The sequence below is a fragment of the Erigeron canadensis genome, chromosome 8, assembly GCF_010389155.1.
Source record: "Erigeron canadensis isolate Cc75 chromosome 8, C_canadensis_v1, whole genome shotgun sequence".
Classification (NCBI taxonomy): Eukaryota; Viridiplantae; Streptophyta; class Magnoliopsida; order Asterales; family Asteraceae; genus Erigeron; species Erigeron canadensis.
In genome coordinates this window covers 49,545,654-49,556,979 of record NC_057768.1, presented here as the reverse complement: position 1 = coordinate 49,556,979, position 11,326 = coordinate 49,545,654, and positions in this window count along the sequence as shown.

Genomic DNA, 11,326 nt, shown 5'->3' with positions numbered 1-11,326 from the left:
GTAAATAGGTTTAAAAAAGTGTTTTATTAAATTATATCCTACACAGTTTTTTTTTTTTTTTTTTTTTGGGGGGGGGGGGGGGTGGGGGCACTCATAACTCAAAGGCGGGAGTAATGTGCATTTCTTTTTTAGCTTTGCCGCCCTTCGGGCCAGCGTGTTGGGCGGAAGTCAGACGGAGGAGGGCAGTACCGGACTCAAAGCCCTGAGTCTAAAAATACCATACATGACAAGAAAAAAAATAAGAGGGGCTAAAGCTATAGCAATTGAGAAGATTGAGGGACGAATAGACAACAAGGCTCAAGTCTCAAAGACCTGCTAACAGCCATCCGGTTTTTTTCGGAACCAAAAATGCGACGCGATTGCGACAAATTTTGAAAGAATCTCTGTTTGGGAAAATAAAACTTTATGTGTTTTTTTAAACCATTTCTTTTTATTCAGTGTTATTATTGAGTGATATAATTACATTACAACCCTTTGACCATACGTCTACATTATGTCTTTTAAGTTCTTTGTTTGAGTTGGGATTGTGGGTAATATTTCATAGTATCGAATCGATGATATTGATTTGAATGGAAAAAGAAAAAAAAAGATAAAAGAAAATTGGTGTATCTACGCAACTTGTACATTGTTCCACTGTAAGCTGTGCTAACCTCATTTGATACCCAACTACTAATAACTTTTCTTTTTTGGTACCACTTTGAATCATTCTCAAAAATGGAAAACAACTCATTATTCTATTTTTAGCTACTTAATTTGTTACTTTGTTTTTCACATATGTGAATTCTCGCAGCTGAGGGTTTAACATAGGTTGTCTTGACCGGGTATGTGCTAGAGAGCCTACTCACCTCCTATATCTAGTAGGAAAAGAAACCCCAACTAATCCGTCTGAACTTTTTTGAATTAAAAAATACTGAGTAATTATATAATTTTTTGTTTCTAAATCTTGTAATTTAGTTTTATACTTTTAAAAATCTCATTAACCATTTGTATAATTGATATGAGACTAAATTTAGTAAAAAATTATGAATAAAGTTAATTATTTATATTGTTATTAGCAAAATATCAAATAATGAGTTAAGTTTATGAAACTTCTTTCTTTACATTTAATTTTATAAAACATGTATTTACAAGAATTTTAAAAATTAGAAATATATTTTTGAAGTTACTCTTCGAAGTATGAAAAATAACCAAACTCCTTTTCTTTGGTAACGGGCTAAAGGAAAACAAGCGCTAAAAACTTTGGTTATCTTTTATGATGTTGACCTAAAAAAAATTGAATAAAATATTAAGTTAAATATATAAGGTTTAATCATATAAAGTACAAGGACTAATGTTGTGTTTTCTCAATAATAAATTTGATAATAATGTATTTATTTTGATGTAAGGGTTGTAATTAAAAAATTAACTTATTTAACGGTATTTATTTTTTCATTAAAGAATTTAATATCTTGTTATATATAGATTGGTAAATTAAAGATGAAGTTAGTTTGGTAGTATAGAAAAATGTTATACGGATCGTTTTTCCTTTAAATTAACTTCTTTTTTTTTTTAATGATCTTCACTATATGACTTGCACTAAAGCAAATAACATACCGCCATAAGTAGCAATATAATATAATATAATAATGAAAAGTTGCGGATTTTCGAAGAGCCGAAAGATGTCATTTCCGTTTTCTTTATTCTAGTGGTCTACATGTAGCTCTATATAATTAGTTACAGCATTAAAAATATATGTCTAAATTCCGTTCCGTTGTGATATTTCATCCGTATTTGTTAAAAAAAGTTATAGTAGGAAATTGATCTAAGTATATTTTAGTTGCCAATTATTATAATTGTTATTGCTTTTATTTGTTTTGTTTTGTTTTATTATTATTATTATTATTAGGAAATTAACACTCCAACTTCATTTACTCATATACAAGTTTACGAAACTGAGTAATTTTTCAGATAAAAAAAGTAACTAAAATCTAAGAGTAAAAATTTAGGACATACTAAAACTATATTAAAATTAAAGGTTGGAACAAAAACGAATTAAAATGCATAGAGGTAGACAATGGTATCATATATTATATAGGATATTTGTCTTCCACAAGCTATGACAGAGGTAAAAAAAAAAAAGATAATGATATTTATACCATTATAATTGATATATTTATTACATATAAGCATTTTGTAAAAGTAATACACTCTAATGAAATAATCAAAAGCAGTGATACAATTATCATATATCCCGTAAGAGAACCTCTACTTTTTTCATCATATACTTCAACATCTATTAAACCATCCATTGCAACTAGGGATGACTAATGAGTGTTCATTTTGTGATTATTTCCTATATCATTAGGTCGTGTTTTAATGTCTAAATGAGTTAAGAAATGTGAACTTTTGGTACTTAATGGGATGACATGTTATGATAGGTTCACAAGGCGTGCAAGTGAAAACAAACGTCTCTACTCAACTTAACACGAAGCCACAAGACATTTGGACGAAGACTAGCAAGTGGAACATGAAGAATTTGAGGTCGACATGAAGCATACGACCACGTGTTAGTATTTTGGGCATAACTTCTCCTTACAGATTGCGTTTCTGACGAATAAGCTATCCATGGATAGGCGAGAAAAGATCTACAACTTTCGTGTTGCACCTAAAGCCCCCAACGCCGCTGGAAGTCATCCTGAAGCTTACCAGCGGCGCTGGGAGCCAGCCAGGGCTGCTCTAAAGGTCGGTTCAACTAGGGGTTATCCGAAAACCTATAAATACCCCTCTAAAACCCTAGGGCCGCAACACACTTCATCTAGACGACTTATGGGTCGTTTCTAGGGTATTTTCACCAGATCTAAACCCTCGTAACACTCTCATATCATTCGATAATCAAACATCAATCCTTAACAACATTATCATCATCATAATCATCAATCGAGAAAGAAGTGGTGTCGTGTCCGTAAGTCAACCGCAAGTTTGATGAGCGGTAATTCGACATCAACAGTTCTTCACCTTCTAGTTTGATCCTTCTTCTTATTTATTCCGTACTTTGATTATTATTGTTATTAGGGTTACTGTTGCAAAACTTATTTAATTATGGTACAATTATTATTATGGATTCTTTTCTATTGATGATTGTTAGTGTTATTTGTTTTGCCATGAGTAGCTAGATAGTTATGCATTCATATTCATTGGAGAATGTGATCATGTTTGTATGGTAATACCATTTGCTTATAGTTGTTGAATTGTTTTTATGCTTGACCGTTGATCCATAATTGTTTAGGTTTAAATACTTCAATGAATATGAAAGTATAGTTAAAGTAGATTGGGGACTTGACAGGAAGTCAAACTGCTTGGGTGACTTAACAGGATTCCCGTAGACTATAAAGGTTAGGTCATAAAAACAGGCTTAGGTTATAATCTTAATTAGGGGACTTAACAGGAAGCTTGGTCGTGATTAGTTGTTTAACAATTATAAGTTACATGGTAGATGATCTATGTGGCATATGAACTGTTTTCAAGTAGATGTATCATTTTATTTATTATTTTTCTGAATTTACTTTTAAAAATCTTTTCGTTTTTTCTTCCGAAACAGCCTGCCCCGGTAATACCGGATTTAATTGTCTTTTAATATTATTAGTTTAAGCACCGGGACAACTCCGTCACAATCCCCCAAAAATCTTATAATTACACCTAGCTGCATTCTTAGAACATAATCTCTGAGAACGATCCTGGTCTTACCGATTTGCTATACTATAAACGAACAGGTTCACTGCCTGTGAGTGAGTGTAGTAGAGAAGTTAGCCTTGTAATATAAATTTAAAACTTGTCTGAAAATATAGTTAAACTTTCTGTTCATCAATGGCAAAAAAAAAACCGACCCGGCGGGGAAACCCGATACCCGAACCTGTTTCGGGGCAGGGATTGGGGAATGTCTACCCCAACCCGATATCAATACATATATCTATATATTTATAAGTAATTAGTTTTGAATCTATAATTCACACTAATATCAACAAAATTTGTATCTATGTTAAAAAACTTGCACATCCATTTCTCAAAACATCAAGAATACGTAGTATCATTTCTCAAATCATACAAGTTTTAGTAAATATTTTTGAAAAATAAATATCCTTATCGGGTCGGGTTTTGGGTTTTGGGCATGATTTTATCCCCGGTGAGAATCGTGTCCGGTTCGGGTCGTATATTCCTTATCAGGTCTGGGTTTAGTACTACCCGCCCCGAACCCGACTATTGCCATTCCTAATTGCAACTCGGGGGTGGGGGTGGGGGGCCATTGGGGTGTTATGGGGTAGTTCTGTGAACACTACATACTATGATTGTTAAATATGATTGTATTAATTGCTACTCGTTATGGCAATCACTAGCCTTGCGTATGGTTGTTTTTTAATATACTATTAGTGTTCAGGCCCGTTCATTGGACGGGTAATCTCAAGCTATATAATCTTATAATAATTGTGAAACAAAAAGTGTATGACCAATATTACAACTTAATGAATAAGAAAGTTAAAGAATAAACATATGAAAATTAACTTTATATACATATTGATTACAGTTTACTTTTTTTTTCAACTTTAGTTAAATAAAAAGAGAAACAAAAAATGTATGACTAATATCACAACTTAATCAATGTGAAAGCTAAAGAAGAAACATATGAAAATTAACTCCATATAAATATTGATTTTGGATTACCCTTTTTTTCAGTTAAATAAAAAGAGAAACAAAAATTGTATGACCAATATCACAACTTCATCAATACGAAAGCTAAAGAAAAAACATATGAAAAATAACTCCATATAAATATTGATTTCAATTTACCTTTTTTTTTTCAACTTTAGTTAAATAAAAGAGAAACAAAAAGTGTATGACTATTATCACAACTTAATCAATACGAAAGATAAAAAAGAAACATATGAAAATTAAATCCATATAAATATTGATTTCTGTTTACCCATTTTTTTTTCAACTTTAGTTAAATAAAAAGAGAAACAAAAAACTTTTTGGTAGTGGATCATAGCTTCTTCTTTTTTTGTCGTAGGTTTTTTTAATAATAAATATTTTTTTATTAAAGGTCGGCCATTTTTTGTTAAATAAATATTAAAAAAATAGATGATTAATAAGGAGGGAGTATTAGGCTAAAGGAGAGAGATTTAGGGGTGGCAAGTGTACTCTCAACCTCTTCCTTAAGTTATATTACTAGTGCTCACGCCCGTCTATTGGACGGGTAGTCTCAAGATATATAAATCTTATAAAAATTGTGAAACAAAAAGTGTATGACCAATAACACAACTTAATTAATACGAAAACTTAAGAAGAAAACATATGAAAAATAACTCCATATAAATATTGATTCCAGTTTAATTTTTTTTTTCCAACTTTACTTAAATAAAAAGAGAAACAAAAAGTACGAGTATGACCAATATCACAACTCAATTAATACGAAAACTAAAAAAGAAACATATGAAAATTAACTCCGATTCATAAAAATATTGATTCCAGTTTATCTTTTTTTTTCCAGCTTTAGTTAAATCAAAAAAGAAACAAAATGTGTAGAGTGTATAATTAAAAAAATACATATTAATTGATCAACAAATACCATCTCGAATGTTTTGGTTTTCTTCGGTTTGTTTCGCTCTGAAACGGTTCATACATGCACAACACGGAGTCGTAGATGATGATTAACATGTTTTGACTTAAGATCTTCAAGATGAATATTGCCGTTCTAAAAATAATAATAATAAGAATTCAATGTTAAATAATAATAATGATTAAATATGAACAAAGTATATAAATAAAAAAAACCTTTTTGATAGTCGATTGTAGCCTTTTTTTTGCCGTAGGTTTTTTCTTAGGGTTGAGAATATGTGAGGGTTTTTTCTAGGTGGTATATATATATTGATAATAATAATAAAGATTTTTTTATAAAATTATTTTTATTAAAAGTTGGCCATTTTTTATTAAATAAATATTAAAAAATAGAGGATTAATAAGGAGGGAGTCTCTCTATATAACTAAGAGAGAATAGTTTTCTGATTAGTTGACAATTATTAGAAAATGTCATGTAGGATTTTTCACTATTTATTATACTTACATTAATTTCCTAACTTTAAGCATTTTTTTGAAAATTATTCTTTATCCAAATCACTATTAAATAATAATAAAAAAATTAAAAAGTAATAAAAAACCATAGATGATAATAATTCGGTTGCATGATCATCCAAATTGGATGGCATATCTATTTCCATATTTTTAATAGTTTTTTTTTATTTGTTTTCTTATATGTACAATAGTATTTATACTTTATACCTTATATATTATTATAATTACATAACATTTTATTATCATTGCTTAAAGTACTATTTCTTATATATATTTTATTGTTGAAAGTTTATAAAGTAATCATTTTTTATAATCATATTGATCTTTATTCACCTCATACATGTATTATTTTATTATTATATTATTATAACTAAGAGGATAAAATAAGACTAATGTAGGTTAAGTCTTTGGATGTCAACTAAGTTTGCTTATTTGTCATTTTTTTAACGTATTTGATGTATATTATATATTCATGAATTATAATTTTATTGTTTGCATCAGTCGTAATTTTACAAGTGACAGTTTTTTACATTATCATAAATTGTGAATAATAATGTAACTATCGGTTATTGTATTATTTATGTCATCGGTTATCCCGCACAACGTACGAGTTTAATCTAGTATTAGGCTAAAGGAGGAGAATTATGGATGTCAAGTGTATCCCAACCTCCTCTTTTAGTTATATTATAGAAGATTATAGATAGATGATCGTTATTTTATATAAAAAAATATTTAAAAGTTTTGTTGAAGGAAAATTGGATAAACCATAATAAAACATTTACGCCTATAAATCGGATTTGATGGTGGAGTGTTATGATGTCGGACCTTCGGTTACTTCTACGGAAAAATATGGACTAACGGTTGAAGATGATGGCAGCCACATCTATATATATAATCTATAATCTATATTTATACTATCTATATAAACAAATTACCCCCTCTAAAATTTAACATTCTATATTTAAAATATCTAATTTACCCTTTTAATCTATACTAACATCAAACACTTTATCCCTGAAATTTCAAAAATACCCTTAAAAAAAATCGTACGCGTATCCCTTCCCTTCTCTGAAGTTGCTCACATAGTATACTAAAAAAAAAACATGCGTTTCCGAATTTAATAATCAATCAACATAAAAAAAACGTTCACTCTAAAACAACAAAGGCGGTTTGCACTTTCAGCCAGACTAAGAAACACTTGAGATACATTTATGTAAGAACACGGTACCGCTACTTAACAAACGTTTTTTTTCTATGGTCCGCCGCATCGCGCGGGTAGAATGCTAGTCCTTATATAAACAAACTACCCACTCCCCAAATTAAACACTCTACCTTTAAATTCCCTATTTTACCCTTATAATTTACACTTTCCCAAACACTTTATTCCTGAACTTCCTAAAATACCCTTAGAAAAATCTTTTGCATTTACGTATCTATCATTCATTTTTTGGAATAGAGATGTTTGTGCGTTTAGGTAATGGATATTGTGGTATGTTAATGTTTGCAGGTTGTTCACTATGTATAGTCATGTAGATTGAAATGAGTTTTTTTTTTTCAATTTTATTTTAATCTTTATACCGCTGGTTTGATAAGGGTTAGTTGATGTAAAGACAAGATCTCAGTTTAATTTCTATATTCGATTAAAATTATTTGCCGCATCACGTGTATTTCTATTCAATACAGCCCATTGTTTTTTGTTCGTGATACCCCACATTTAGCCGCCTTTCTTTTTTCACAAGTGTCGCTGTAACGCGCGAGTATCCCCTAGTTATGTCAAGAAATAATTACATTGATGATGAAGATGAAATTCCAAGAAATAGTACGAGTGAATGGTAATAAATAGGCAACATATGTATATCAACCTTTCCAAAAACATATTGATCATCTACAATGGTAATTTTTTTTTAAGATTCCCAACCTATCTATACTCCTTATATAAAAATGACTATCCCTTCCAAATTAAACACTTACCTTTAAATTTCATATTTTACCCTTTTAACTTACACTACCTTCAAACACTATAATCCTCAAAATATCAAAAATACCTTTAAGAAAAACCTTACGCCCAATTTGTCTCCCTTCCCCTCCCCTGGAGCTGCTCACATATTATACCCAAAAAAACACAGATACATCCCCCCAGAACAAAGCACACACATACATCCCCTGAGAACCCCCGACCCCCAAAACCCATGGAGCCACCGGCCCCCAAAACCGCCACTGTCTCTGTCGTCTAAAACATATATAGTCATAGGTACGATGTAACACTCATCATTTAAAAACATGGATTTCCAAAAACTTTCGCCCAACGGCGTTAAAAGAAAGCGGAATTAAACCTTAAAAGTCCAAACCAGCAAAATCTGTTTGGTTTATTCATAAAATGGTGTTACTAGCCATATCATCAAAACAAGTCTAAATGGAAATCCATTAGTTACCCAACATTAAACAACCGACATTATAGTAAATACAAATCATAAATATCTAAACATAAATGAATGTCTAATGCGAGCAGCCACTATGGGTAAACTACAGCCAACTTCAAGATCATCTACCCATGCCTCACATCTACCTGCTCACTATTGTTGGACTTGAGGGCACAACACATTTTAAAAGAGCAAGTGTTAGCTAACGAACTAGCTAAGTAAGATAACACATAGTTTATAAAACGTTTGTCCATTTAAAACATTATATAAAAGTCATAATTACATCGTCAAGGCACATATCACATCGATGCATCACATCATCCATAACATATCATCGCATCAAACATCATCATCATAGGTTGAATCACCTAACTGTGCCTAATCATCTTTTACTTTACATATAACATATAAGCATCATCGCATGGTGTGACATAAGTCACTTACATTAGGTGTGACATAAGTCACTCATCACATATAAGGTGTAAGTTTGTGTGTAGGCGGTCATAAGACCTAACAGGGAACCTCACACCCGACTAGATGGATAAGCCTTACGGCAGTCCATCAATGTCATTAAGGAATGACAAGCCAATCCAGGAGTAGTCCGTATGTTCAAAGACATTGGTGGTTAATCACGCCACCCAGAGATACTCAAACCACGTAATTATGTTGCAAGGAGCCACCCAAACAACCATATACGCACCCATCGGGCAAGGGCAAGTACGGGTTAAGCTTAACACTTTCATATCATATACGAGCTCGATTTACATCACATATAGTTTAGGTGTCCACGTTACCTAAACATCATCACATATCATCTTTTGACGTTTGGGCCCTTAAACGTGCACGTGTCATGGCAACTTAACAAGTCTAGCGAACTAGATGAACAAGCCATGTAGTCATGCACACTTTACATATCATCAACATATAACACATTTCACTTCATCTCAAGACATTACATAGCATTTCATAGCATATCATTACATCGCATGCATTGTTACATAACGTACATCATCATATATCATTGCATATCGTATATCATTACATCATTGCATATCATTTATCATCATAGATCATACATCATTTCATATCATCTATCATCTCATGTCATATATCGTTGCAAAACACCTATGATCTCATATCATATTTCATTTCATCTATTAAGCATACATAGCATCTCATATCAATACATATCATTGGGGTAGCATTTTAGGCTTCAATATGCATCTACATAGCCCATATCACCTCCCGTATAATCCCGAATACACATAAGCAAACAAGATACCATTTGGGGAAGTTATTATATGAAAACTATGTTTTTGTTGAACCCTCGGCGTGTCAAAGTAGGTATCTTACCTCGTTGAAGAGCACAACAAATGATAACACAAGTTACCGAGCTTTGCAAGTATTCGCAACTACCTATAATCATTAGACAACATAATGAGCTAAAAAATACCCACTTACTTATGGTCATTACTCAAGTCTAAATACCTATAAACATGACTCATGACAATGCTTGATGCATTGGAGGTTCGTTTAATACATAAGGGCTTACATAACTCGACGGAACTCGACATTCACTTACTAAATTAACCTTTCTGGAAACTTGACATCATCATCATCTTTTAAAAGTATTACCATTAGAAAGTAGACTCTCTCACGATTCCGTGGATAGCTTATTTGTTAAAAACGGAGTTACGGTTCAAAAGTTATGGCCATTTGAAAATTCTGTCGCTGTTGCGTCGCAACTACCAAGTCGCGTCGCAACTAAAGGTCACTGTTTTCTAGTTGCGCAGCAGCTAGCCCCGAATCTGCACAAACCTTATTGTTTAACATCCAAAACTTAACCAAACACACCCTAAATGACCCATAACCTTATGAACGACTTTTGTACCTCAAAATTCACCATTTTAAGACCATAATGATGCAATGAAATCATTGATTAATCCTTACTTGATTTGCATCACATAATTAAACGTTTTAGGTCAATGAATCAACGTTTAAGACATCAATTGATCATCTAATGACCTAAATCAGTTATGGATCTGATTATATGATTGAAATAACATAAAATCAATGTTATTATACCTGGGAATTGATTATGGCAATGGGGAATGGTTAGGGCTCAAAGAGAAAAGGATATTATGAATGATTAGAAGCTAAAGACCTGCTCTTTGACCCTAATCCCGTTTTTGACTTTGACCCTAATCCCGTTTTTGACTTTCACCCTATGTCAAAACTCGTCCCTAAGCTTCCAAACGTCACATTATTAACCCTAAACACCTATATGAACTATATAGAACTCAATAAACACTTTGAACACCTCTAAAGGCATATAACTACATCTTAAACACATTACTACGTCAATCAATAAGACATTCAAGTCTCACACGCATAACACATTAACTACATATAAGCATTAAATCTAACATAGACATAACAGACACGTTACGTTGACTTAACGACTCAAGTCAACCGTTAAATAATAAGTTTGGGATGTTACATACGATAATCCCGTAATCGCGTACCCTACTTAACCAACGTTTTTTTCTTATATCCTGCCGCATCGCGCGGGTACAAGGTTAGTCCTTAAAAAACTATTCAACATATTGATATCAACCTTTCCAAAAACATTTTCATTAAAATTGGCCCGTTTTTTCTCTCTCTTTTTTATATATATATATCAACATTCCATTAATACTTATTATTTTTATACGAGTAATAAATATGTATCTCTATATATATATATACAACAATTTTGTTGATATATTGAGACGAAAATTTTCCAATGAAATAAATATGAAAAT